This window comes from Euprymna scolopes, chromosome 10, assembly GCF_053919585.1.
Source record: "Euprymna scolopes isolate OS-2025 chromosome 10, ASM5391958v1, whole genome shotgun sequence".
Taxonomy (NCBI): Eukaryota; Metazoa; Mollusca; class Cephalopoda; order Sepiida; family Sepiolidae; genus Euprymna; species Euprymna scolopes.
Window position 1 is genome coordinate 97767906 of NC_136491.1, and position 13233 is coordinate 97781138.

The window sequence follows — 13233 nt, forward strand, 5'->3', positions numbered from 1 at the left end:
ATGTTTTCGTCTTCTTTTTCTTCTTTTTCTTTATTTTTCTTCGTCTTCGTTTTTTATCTTCATTCTCTTTGTTTATTTATTTATTCTTGTTTCTTTCTTCGTCATCTTTTCCATCATCTGCATCTTCATCATCTACTTTATCTGCTTCTGCTTCAGTCGTCTCTTCTGCTTTTTTCTGCTTCATCATTATTATCATCTTCATCATCTTTTTCTCTTTCTTCTGTTTCATCTACTCCTTCTTCTACTCCTTCTTCTTCTTTTTCTTCTTCTGCTTCTTAATCATCATCTACTCCTTCTCCTTTCTTTTCATCGGTCGTTGTAGTCGTCCCCTTTTATTTATTCTGATAATATTCCTCACTAATTTTAAGACGTCATTCTTTTTTTAAATTGATTTTTCACCAACGGGAATTTAAATGTTTTCATTTTTTTTTTCAAAAGGTTTGTTGCCCCCTCCCCCCTTCGACGACGTTTCTTTACTTTCCTTCTTTGCTTTTTTTTTCTATTCGCACTTTTATTTCTCTTTTCTTGTTACCCTCCTCATTTCCCTCCTCTCTTCTCCCCTTTCTTTATATTTCTCTGGACCCTTTCTGTAATTATTAGATATTTGTTTGGAATTAGTGAGGGAGTGGTAAGAGGAATCCCTTTCCCTACTCGCCCTTGAGAAACCAGCTGCAATAAATAAAAAGATAAATAAATAAATAAATAAATAAAAGATAAATGAACAAGAATAAATTTCCCACAAGGTAAAAGAAATGGTGGTCCTGGTGGTGGTGGTGGGGTTACCTCAAGACACTCGTTGTCAACTTTGAATCACGGCCGATTTCAAGGGAATCGAATCAAACACAAACCCCAAAATCGATAACTGTTGCCAACGAGGCCCTGCTGGGTTTTTTCTTACTCGTATATTATCTAAAAGAGAATTTTTGGCCCTTTCTTGACCTTACCCCGCAACCGTACTCAAACACTTTGCCCCCCTTTCTCATTTTCGATCCTTATCACAAACACATAAACATAAACAAACATTTCTAGGTGTATCTACATGCATGTAGTTGTTTATCGAACCGTTTACTTACATATGTGCTTCCCAATGTATATATATATATATATTTATATATATATATATATATATATATATATATATATATATATATATATATATATATATATATATATACTAGCAGAAGTACCCGTCGTTGACTGGGTTCAAAAACAGCCTACAGAAAATGGACTGTGATTGATAAAAGTATGATAGGTTATGAAAAGGAGGGGATTGTAAAGAGATAGGTTTTGATACTCAAAACTTTTACCCCAAGTAAAATATGATGAAAGTAAACATAATTTTCGCGAAAATATATATTTTTTATATCAACTTTGTTTCTATTCGTAGCCAAAAGTGACCAACAAAATGATGTTTCTTTACAAAGAGAAAATGTTATATATATAATAATATAATTATACAAGAAATAAATGTTACCATAGTCAATAAAAGTTACTTTTATGGTTTCAGTTTTACAGTATTGAACGGTGTAGTATTGCGCTGTCGGATTTAGGGTTGTACTATTGTAATGTAAATAACACGCAGAAAGGGTTGTAATCAACTAAATTCCTTCTAGTACATTAACAAAAATAGCTTAAACAGATATATAAATAAAAATAAAAAGGTTATGTAAATGTTTTTAAAAAGACACGTAATAACGTGAGGAGGATTTTCCCTTCTTTTGACACGATAAGTAACGTTCTTATTTTTTTTATTATTTATCTATTTTCGAAAGAGTGTCACGTGCAAGTGGAGAATGAAAAAAAACAAAGTTATGCAAAATTGGTATCGAGAATTGTCTAAAGTTCCGACTTTTTTTTGGGGGGGGGGGCTTTCACTTTAATAAGAACGTGAATTCATGAGGTGAATTTATTCGACACAATATGATTCAACTCAAAAAAATAAATAAAAGCTAACGTGAATTAAGATTAAAGTTAAGGTGTTATTGTGGACCCTCACCCCTTTTAAAAAAACCTTGTTAAACTTTGTGACATATTTCCATTCTATGGAGGTCAGGCGCGAACGAACACCCAATAATTTTATTATACCATATTTCTTCAAACTGAAACATAATTATCAAAGTATACTTACGCAAATAGATATGAAAAGTCTTTGTTAAAGTTTGTGTCATATTTCCATGGAGTACAGGCGCGAACGCAGACCCCACAATTTTATCATACCATCCCTATTTTAGTTGAAACATACTTATAACAGTATTCTTATGTACATCTATATCAAAAACCCTTGTAAACGTTTTTTTTTTTTTTCATTTTTTATTTCCATATTTTGGGGGCCAGGCGTGAACGCAGACCCCAACAATTTTTATGAATCACCGTTCTGCCAGATCAAACATACCCATTCCTGATCCTCGATACATCTTCTACAATCAGTTTTTTAAAATAGTCAACCATATAGGAGCCTATTCGTAACCAGACACACACAACCACATCCACACACACACGTACGTTCAGCTTTGTGCGTGTTGCATTTTCTTTCTCGGATGGGTGGATAAATCACTCGCAAGCCGTCTGGTGTTGCCTGGCCGTAAAATACGCTTCGTATTTGTTATAATAGAACTAATTCTCTATTGATTATTATATTGTACTCATTATTTTAGTGGCTGTCCAGCATAGCCCGGTCATTAAACCCACTTAATTGATGCAGATTGCGTGTTTACTAACAGAGTATTAAATCTATGACCATATTCTATTAATTATTATATTGTACCTAATATATAGTAGTGATTTCAAACGTCTAAAAAGTATGACTTGGGTGCCATCAGCTAGAATCGAAGCCAAAACATACAACTTTACTAAAACAAAATATGCTGTTAAAATATGAATGTATAAAACTGCATGCTTAAAAGTAACACGTTTAGTCGACTTATGTCTGCTATGTTCTATTTGGACTCTTAGTAGTTATCAATACCGGCAAAAAACCAAATCAAATTTGTTCAATCGGCTCAAATACCCTATATATCAAGTTTCAAGTCTGTACACAAAAATTGATAGAGTAGTTTGAAAAGGACGTCTCTCACACGAACAAACACACAAGGTCACTTATATATATATATATATGTGTGTGTGTGTGTGTGTGTGTGGGTGTGGGGGTGTGTATGTGTGTGTGTATTGGGTGTCCCAATAAAATGCATACACTCTTTAAATGACCATAAAACCAAGATTTATTATAAGAAGTAAATGTTTCGTACATCAAAATACTGTGAACAAATATAGAAACCAGCTAATTATCGAAAGTGTTCAAATCATTGGCCATTGTGGTCCATGAACAGCTGACAACGCTCACTGATTGAATCGGAAACGTTCCTAATCAGTCCAATTTATATGTTAACACATTTTCTGTTCATGGTTGCTTTCAGCTCATTCATTGTAGCTCGTTTTGTAGTGTGAATCCTGTGTTTAACATGCCTCCCTATATGCCCCCCCCCCAAAAAGAAAAATCCAGAAGGGGGCTCAAATTCGGTGAATGTGGACAGTACTCGATACTTCTTCTTCGTCCTAACAATCTTTTTCGCAGGTGACTATCAAGATATGCTCTTACGGCCTGATAATAGTGAGGAAGTGCTCCATCCTACTGGAAGTGTCAATCTTTATTCCTAAACATCTCTTGGCAAGGTGGTATAGAGTATAAATGTAGCAAGATGAGATAATTTAAAGAGTGTATACATTTTATTGAGACACCCTATATATATATATATATATATATATATATATATATATATATATGTGTGTGTGTGTATATATGCATAGATCATCGTATAACGATTAGATTACTGTCTGACTGACGTAAAGAACATTTAAAAAATTAAACTGCTTAAATTCAACGTTGTTTCACGCGGTTAATGGTAGCCGAATGGATACGGTCTTTGCTAATCGAGCCAGAGTTGCCGAGTTCGAGTTTGTCGACTGGTATTAATCGTGACACCTTGCACTGAATATTCTCGAAAGGATGAAACACTAGTGTCTGTAGGTATTTAATTATTATAGAAAAAAAATATATATATGGAGAGCTAGAAAGAGATTATAAACACGTGTCCTTTTGAACTGAGGTGCTTTTCCTTTGCCGAGGTATCTACCCAGGCACCGATATTTATAAAAAACGTTTATTTAAAAAAGATAGTCACAGGAAAACATCAGAGACTCGCTAGACTTTATTGAAGTCGAATATAGTGATCATATTATAGAAAAAAATAGTTTTGGATTTTTAATTCTTTGGATTCTTAATTTAAATAGTACAGTTATTTAATGTATAAGAACCTCAGGAAAATATTAGATTGGTCCAAAAATACTGTCGTTTTTTATCATACCTCAAAACTCGACACTATTTTTGCACCAACTTTATATTATTTCTGATCCTGATAGGGTCATCATAATGATATTAATTGTGCCTCAAACGGAAGCGGTCTTCAGCCATAAAAAACATTTGCTATTTATAAGTTATATCTACTCTAATATCTGTATTACTGGCTTCATGAATGACTGGCAGGGACTCCTGACTTATCCGGGATTGAATGATGATCAACGACTGTCTCACACTTCCATATTTTTATTGTCTTCGAAATCGGTGAAATCGTCAATTTTTCATTCAAATCGATTGATCGCCTGCTCTCGTTGGGTTCCCAACGTTGTACACCGGAGGAAACTCCAAATGCCTCCAGGCAGTTGATTAGGCCATAATAAATTGTAGTTTATATTTAATTGTAGAGAACCTACTGTTGATTTTATAGAATTATTTTATGTATAATGGTTTGAATTAAAGTTTAAAATGAAAAAAAAAAATCAAGTATCATGATTCAATTGTGCTCTAAACCCTACAGATACAACAATGATAATAAACCAGAAGTTAAATAATTATTATTAGAAAAATCTAACATTAATTTCAAACGCGCCCTGTAATATCAAAGAACAGTAGCCGGATCTTTTTGCTTGTTCGGTCATAAAACTTCTCAAACGTACTTGTGATGTCATACTGTGTAAGGTATTAACTTTGATCAGAATCGCCTGTTCCTCCTTTCATCGGATTATTTCAATTATTGATAATCGATACTTATCAAGTACATCCCAATACAAAACCTATCTCAGAAATCTGCCAGCCACGTTTAGTACATTGGTGTGAAATTTCATAAAATTCGGCCCAGCCATTTCGAATTCCATAGGGAAGGAATTCTCACACACGCGCGGGCAAACACAGTTTCGTTTATATAATATTAGATAGCTATCGAAGTAGATAGAAGAAAGATATATTATTTAATAAGTATTACTGTCTTTATAGATAATTTTTAAGTGATTTCTTCCTCTATGGCTCCACATATAACGCGCGTCTATCAACGGGAAATTTCACTGTCCCAAAATATACATGTCATTACGGGTTTCCATTTTTACTGACGACTGTATGTTACATTTTATAATAATATTCATTATTTAACCTTTGGTTAATTATCATTAAGTTTTATCTGTAGCTTTGAAAAATTAGTATAATTTAACGTTGTATCAGGGGTTTCTCTTCTGTAGAATTCTTTATACAATATAATATAATAATAATCAACAACGAAGACGATATAGATTTCTCAATTAAATAAAATTGTTTTAACTCAATGGCCGACTTAACACACACACGTATATATATATATATATATATATATATATATATATATATATATATATATATATATATATATATATGTATATGTATATATATATATATATATATATTCTGTGGTAGGATCCACCTAATTAGCATACGTGGAGTTGGTACCGTAAAGACGAAAGAGACTCTCTAGAGACTCAGCAAGACAGGAGATTGAGAGTCAACCGATATCTTCTCCAGGGACGGTCTTCCCATGACTATACCAATGGACTCTATGTAAATATTGTATATACTTTCTTGCTCTCAATATATCTGTTCTATTTTACTTTTGTGTTGTAGTTATTTATTTCCATGTGTTTAGTCGAATTTCAACAATATATATATATATATATATATGTGTGTGTGTGTGTGTGTGTGTGTGTGTGTGTGTGTGTGTTTTAATTTTTTATTACTGTTTCATCTGTTTGGTTACATATGTTTCGGATGTTGGACAATGCTTACGATCCAACAACCTCGTCAGACCTTACAGAAATGGCTGTTTATATTTTGAAGAAGTGTTTTAGAGGAAATACGAGAAAGAAGGGGGGTTAAGAGATAATAAGGAGGAGGGAGACGGGTATTGGCAATATTTAAGTTTTGAAGGTTTAAATATATTAGATTGTAGTGTGTAGGGGTAGCAGACTCAGCGTGGGTGGAGATGTATATGTTCATGTATATATATATATATATATATATATATATATATATATATACACACAAACATACACACATATATATACGTTGAGATATAGATCTCAAGTAATTTGGTTTAACCCCCCCCCTTCAACATAATGATTAAAACGAAACTAGGCAAAAACATTCTTTCGACTAATAAACAACCATTTTCCACCCAATCACACTACACAAAATATGTGTTGTAAAATGTAAAATGTGTTGCAAAATATGTGTTGTAAAAACACAATTAAGATTATCTACAGCGGCACTGATAACCTAGAACAAATGATCAAGAAACATAATAGGAAAATACTTAACAAGGATAAAAACACACAGGGTAGTACAAGTCAAGAAGTCGTCACTTGACACTCAGCCCAACAGGTGAGGGACCGGGAACCGGCCCAGCACCTGTTGGACTGAGGTACGCCGCCTGGGTAATACCTAGGAGGTCCACCCTCCCAAGGCTTGCCACCGGACTTTCCAGTGGGGCAAGTTTATTGCTTGCTGCCTGAGGCGCCCCGACTGGGGAATGCCGACGGGGTTACTCAGGCAATTTTTAAAATTGCAGAAGTGCCCCTCCTTTAGGGGAGCCTGCGGGGTTCCCACTTTCCGGCCTTGTGCCACATAATGCTGATATGAGCAGCATTTAAATAAATACCCCCATTACTCGTGATGGGGATGTGTCTCCTAGCGGCTTCGGCTGCAGGGAGACAGGGTAGAAGTACTCGTCAAGGATCCGTTCTTGACACTAAGCGCGACAGGTGAGGGGCCGGGAACCGGTCCAGCAGCTGTCGGACTGAAATACACCGCCTGGGTCCACCATCCCAGGCCTTGCAACGGGGGCTTTCCTGATTTACACCATTGTCAACTGAGATGGGTACAAATAGGCGTCCATCAAAGGAGTTTAGGCGAGCTTTCATATCGGCGTGAAACTGCATGAGTGTGATTTCTGCAACAAACTGTAAAATCAAGGCTTGTCTGAAGATAGTTTCGTTCTCACAGAAGATAGAAACTGCTTTATATGACATCTCCACACACACACACACACACACACACACACACACACACACACACACACACACACACACACACACACACACACACACACACACTTATACGCGCTTATACACAAACTTATATACACACACGCGCATACACACACATATATATATATACATATAATAAAGGAAAAGAAATACAAAAAAAATTACAACATAGAAAAATACAACAAAAAAATTAAACAAAATAATTATTACGAATAAAAAAGGAAAATAAGTTATTCTTCTATCAAGAAGTAACAATCACTATATATATATACATATATATATATATATATAATATATATATATATATATATATATATATATATATATATATATATATATATATATATATATATTAGAGATGGGACGATTCCACTCTTTTTTCCCCGATTTCGATACAATTAGCAATTCCGTATTAAATTCCCGATTTCGATACAATCACCGATCCCGATTCCGATTCTTTATAAATCTCTAACTATTTAATTATAAAGTTATTTTTCACGATTACTGTAAAAAAAAAAAAAAAACATGTAAAATGTGCAGATATTTTCTCAACCGTAAAATACTCTTGTGGAAGATGATCTATCGATTTTAGTTTGGTAGTTTAGCATCAATAGATTTTCATTATTTCATCAATAATATCAACAGTCCTTTAAACATAATCAAATAATAAAAAACAATTAAAAGAATTGTGTTACGGCATCGGTAAATAGGCGCAATTTCTTTCGATTCCGATACTGTTTCCTATACCCGCCAAAGTCCCGATATATATATATATATATATATATATATATATATATACAGATTTTTAGAACACTTTTTAATACCACCGAACGTAGTGCCATGATTAATTGCTGACGGTTTAGTTTTTTTTTTCTTTCTATAGTGTAAACATAAACCAAAAAGAAACTTCCAATAAGAAGACCAAAATACACTTATAAATATATATATATATATATATATATATATATATATATATATATATATATATATATACCCATTCACATGAAATCACTTTTTAATTCACCCTATTACCTCAGCTTCATTTTTTGTTATTAAGTAACATCTATGACTTACTTGTAGTTTCATTAAATACTTTTGCAAGCAAAACTCGACCCCGCATTTTGCTAAATCCTACCCTCTGATCAGAAGGAAAGTATTTCTTCGAAACTCCGCGGATTAAGGACTATCCACTTATTTAGTGTTTCCTTTTTAAAATTAAATATGTTTTAACTCTTTTTCAAAGTGTTTATTTACATGTTTTATTAACTACTTGTTCTTATATATATATATATATATATATATATATATATATATATATGTATATATGTATATATATATATATATATATTTATATATGTAATTTATATATATTAAAAGAGAGCGGGAGTAGTAAGTTTTGACTGTTTAAACTATTATACGTATCTTTCACTTGCTTAAAATATCTTTCGTTTCAACAAGATCAAGATGAGTCAAAATCTCTTCTGAAAACAAACGAATATATTCACTTATACGCGTCTGTATCCGTCTCTTCTTAAACCTTTATGCCTTGAGAGTAATTCCCAAACCATTCAGCTCGTGGGCTCATGCTCATGTCCATTTCTCATTTAGGCAGAAACGTGTTTAGAAGTGTTACAGAGCGTGTGGAGTTGGGTATAGTGTCAATCAATTACGGCAAAGCTAATACATTTCTTGCATGCGTATCACGGCATAAAACAATGAATATGTACGAGTTGTAAAGTACGCGACAAGCATAGCAATACGCACGGTTTGTGTGTTTATTGGCCAGAGTTTAGAGGGACATTTAACCGTCATACAGTGTCTGCTATTAGGGGTTTCGAGAAATTCATTTTAGTGCTTGGGAACACACACTTACATTAATAATCCTATATTACAAAGGTCGTTTCAAAAATAAAGTCTTCTATTTTGTACTCAAAAGGTTGAAGAGCTATGAAGACAGGAATGATACGATTAAAATGTGCAACTTTTTGTGCTCCCGCATTTATTTTTCTACATAGTCGCCATTATTCACAATGCACATTTGCCAGGAATTCAATGACGCATCTCTGCCTCTGACGCGCGTTGCTGGCAGATGTTGCTTTCCTAGAATCTCATACCGTCAATATACCCAACAGAGCGACGAAGATTTCATGTTATTAATGCATAAGTTCAGTCATCATAACAATGCAATTTGAAATCCCCTCTGATCAATTAGGGTGGAATAAAAAATAGACTTTATTTTTGGCACGCCCCTCCGGTATTTCTCATGCTGTTGTAGAAGGCCACCATTCGATCATGTATGAAATATTGTTGTCATATTTGGGCTGGTGCATCTGCTACTTGTCTCTTACCCCTGGATAGGGTTCAAAAGCGAGTCGCCAACCTGATAGGTCCTAAACTGACATCTAGGCTTCAGCCTCTGTCCCATCGACCAAATGTTGCATCCCTCTGTCTGTTTTAAAAGTACTTTAATGGTGAATGCTCTGACGAACTACAAGCACTTGTACCCCCCCCCGACGTAAATACTCCCGACAAACTCGACAAGCAGCTAAATCTCACCCCTTCATAGTAAAAATCCCTAGGCATAAGAAAGCCTTCTACTTCAATAGTTTCTTCCCCAGAACTGCTAAACTTCGGAACTCCCTTCCGGGATTCTGCTTTCCCAACTGTACTGACATGCAGAAGTTCAAATGTAATGTGAACAGACATCTTGGTACTCATCTCCCGTCATAATATCCCTGCAACTTATGTCCCCGATAGTAGCCCACTACTTCAAAGTGGCACTGTGCCTTGTTTGGGGTGAAAATGGAATAACAAAAAAAGATGCCGATTGAAAAAACTAACGTTAGCAAGTTTGAACACAGATTTAATATTTGAAATAAATAAATTAAATAAACAATATAAAGGAATATACCCGAAAATAGTTTTGCAATAAATTGCACAGTTAAAGTTAGGATAGTTAAACTAACAATAGTTAAATGTTTACAATACAAAATACTTTAACGATAACAAGGGATTCACATTTTTTTGTAACGATAACAAAGGATTAACATTTTTCTGTAACGATAACAAAGGATTAACATTTTTCTGTAACGATAACAAAGGATTAACATTTTTCTGTAACGATAACAAAGGATTAACATTTTTCTGTAACGATAACAAAAGATTAACATTTTTCTGTAACGATAACAAAAGATTAACATTTTTCTGTAACGATAATAAAGGACTAACATTTTTTGTAACGATAACAAAGGATTAAGATTTTTCTGTAACGATAACAAAAGGATTAACATTTTTCTGTAACGATAGCAAAGGATTAACATTTTTTCTGTAACGATAACAAAAGATTAACATTTTTCTGTAACGATAATAAAGGATTAATATTTTTCTGTAACGATAACAAAGGATTAACATTTTTCTGTAACGATAACAAAGGATTAACATTTTTTCTGTAAGGATAACAAAAGATTAACATTTTTCTGTAAGAGATTACGGAAACAGGGACGGCGTTATGTTATATTTGAGAGGGGGGGGTCGAGACCAGAGAATGGATTTGCAGTTGCAAGATAGATCCGCTCCTGCTATAAAGGTTTTAAACACACACATACGCATACATATTCATATGCACTCACGCATTGAAATATATATTTTATACATGCATTTTAGGGACACACATCTTACACGATGACAACACCGATTGGTGTTAATATGTATATACACTCAAAGACAACAGCGATATATTTTTACATACATTGTAAGAACTGTATACACATCACTAAATGATATTGTCGTTACATACATACATGTCACGTATACATTAAAAGAGACGCAGAGGTGTGACGAATTTATATACACCCGCATGTAACACATATGTTTTATATACACCCTATGTAACAAGGAGTTTTTATGTTTGTATGTGGTTATGTATTTTTCCAAATAGTGGGACAGATCGTTGAAACAATCTTTCACTTGGTGCTTGTATCACTAAGTGAAAGATTCTTATGGAATATTGAAAGAACCTTCCCCACTAAAAGTAAAAACGTCGGAGAGGCACTCTGTCGAAGAGAAGGGAGCGGGTTGCTCATATATATAATCCTCAGTACATGCAATAGAAAGAATACATATACAAACTAGTTTATTTCTACCAGGTCATCGATGACAAACGAGAGAAAGATACTCCCTATTTAATGGAGATTTCACAGTTCAACGAGATACACCTGGAGATGGTTAGGGGTTACATAGCCTGACACATTATTGGAGTAACGTTCGTTATTCACAGACTAAAAAGACTAGTTCATCATGTTTAAGATATTGATATAAAATATATTTAAAGCAAGCTACACAGAAATATTTGTTACTGATGAACTCCCGCCCGATGTGTGAGACAAATATATAAGTGCAGGTATATATGTTTTACGGCCACTACCCTATCGCACTGTCACGTCATGCATCTAGTAAATACTAGTTCAATTTCTCAACGTTTACAAAAACATAACAAATCCCCTCCGAGATATAAACAAAACCTAGTTAGCAATACGAAACTACATTCTGAAAGAAATTTTGAAAATTCAAAATAATTGAAGCTATCTACATAAAACTCAACAACCTATAATGTTATATTTAAAGTATTCTGATTGACAGACGCTGTAGAAACCCAGGGTTTTTTTCACTAAACAAGTGTCTTTTTTTTTTGTTAAGGTGTAGCATATTGCTTTCAATAAGGCGACCAGACTCTGCCTGTTTTGGGTTAATTGCTTGTTTGTTTGGTTGTTTTTGTTTTACGGCATATCAACCCTTTTCAGGTTATTTAATGCCGAACCCAGTGATTTTGAAGAACAGTTTTTAATAGAGTATATTTGTTTGTTTTTTTTTAAGTCGGTTTCTATTTAAACCTTAGTGGGACCCTTACAGGCACTACCACTCCGGGTTAGAGTGGACCTGGGAGCAATGGCAATTAAAGAGTGGTTCCACACTCCCCAAAGCCCGCAAGCTGGAGCCTCACCGTCGGATATAGTTTAAGGTAATATCCAGGACCTGTTTTGGGTTAAGGTAACTGGCTGCGACGATATGATACGAAATTAACCCAAATCGAAAACGAGGGCTGCGTGTCACTAATAATCTTCCTTGATGCACATAGAAAAAATAACGTAAATATATCATATCCGAAAGATTGATAATTTTTATTATTTGGATTATTCATACTACCAGTGCTTGGTTTAATTCAGTATATATTTATTTTTTTACACGGGAATCACCACTTATCAAGGCCTGGAGGCCACTTGAGAATAAGGGTTAATGGGTATACATTAGTCAATGTGATTATAGCATATTAAACATAAGTAGTGGAAATTTTATAAATTGGATTACTTAGGAGGACGGTTCATCAAGAACTTGTTTACATTGGACTTGAAGACAATCAAATTGTAGTCAGCTGGAAAGTAGGCAAACGGAAGAGGCGTGCAGTTCTAAGAAAGAAGCTTTGTTCGTGGAATCTACATTTAGGTTTAGGCACAGAAAAAGAGTGTGGGAAATTATTGATAGTGGTTTCGGCCAGACGAGTGTTTTTCGTGAAAGTTTGGCGAGGGGAGGGTGACCATATATTGGAGCTCAGACGAGCACTTGCCATGAAAATAACGATAAAGCAGAAACAAGCTCGCAACATGTCTTCTGTGGGAAAGATATTGCAGGGAAGATAAATGGGCATCCCCCACTAAGCTACGAAGTCTATTTTGAACTCTGTCAAGGCAGGATAAGTTGCTTCTAGCAGTTCCTGCCCAGATGTGACAACAGTACTCAATTGTTGTCCGTTCCTCGCCTTTATATAGGTAGAGAATT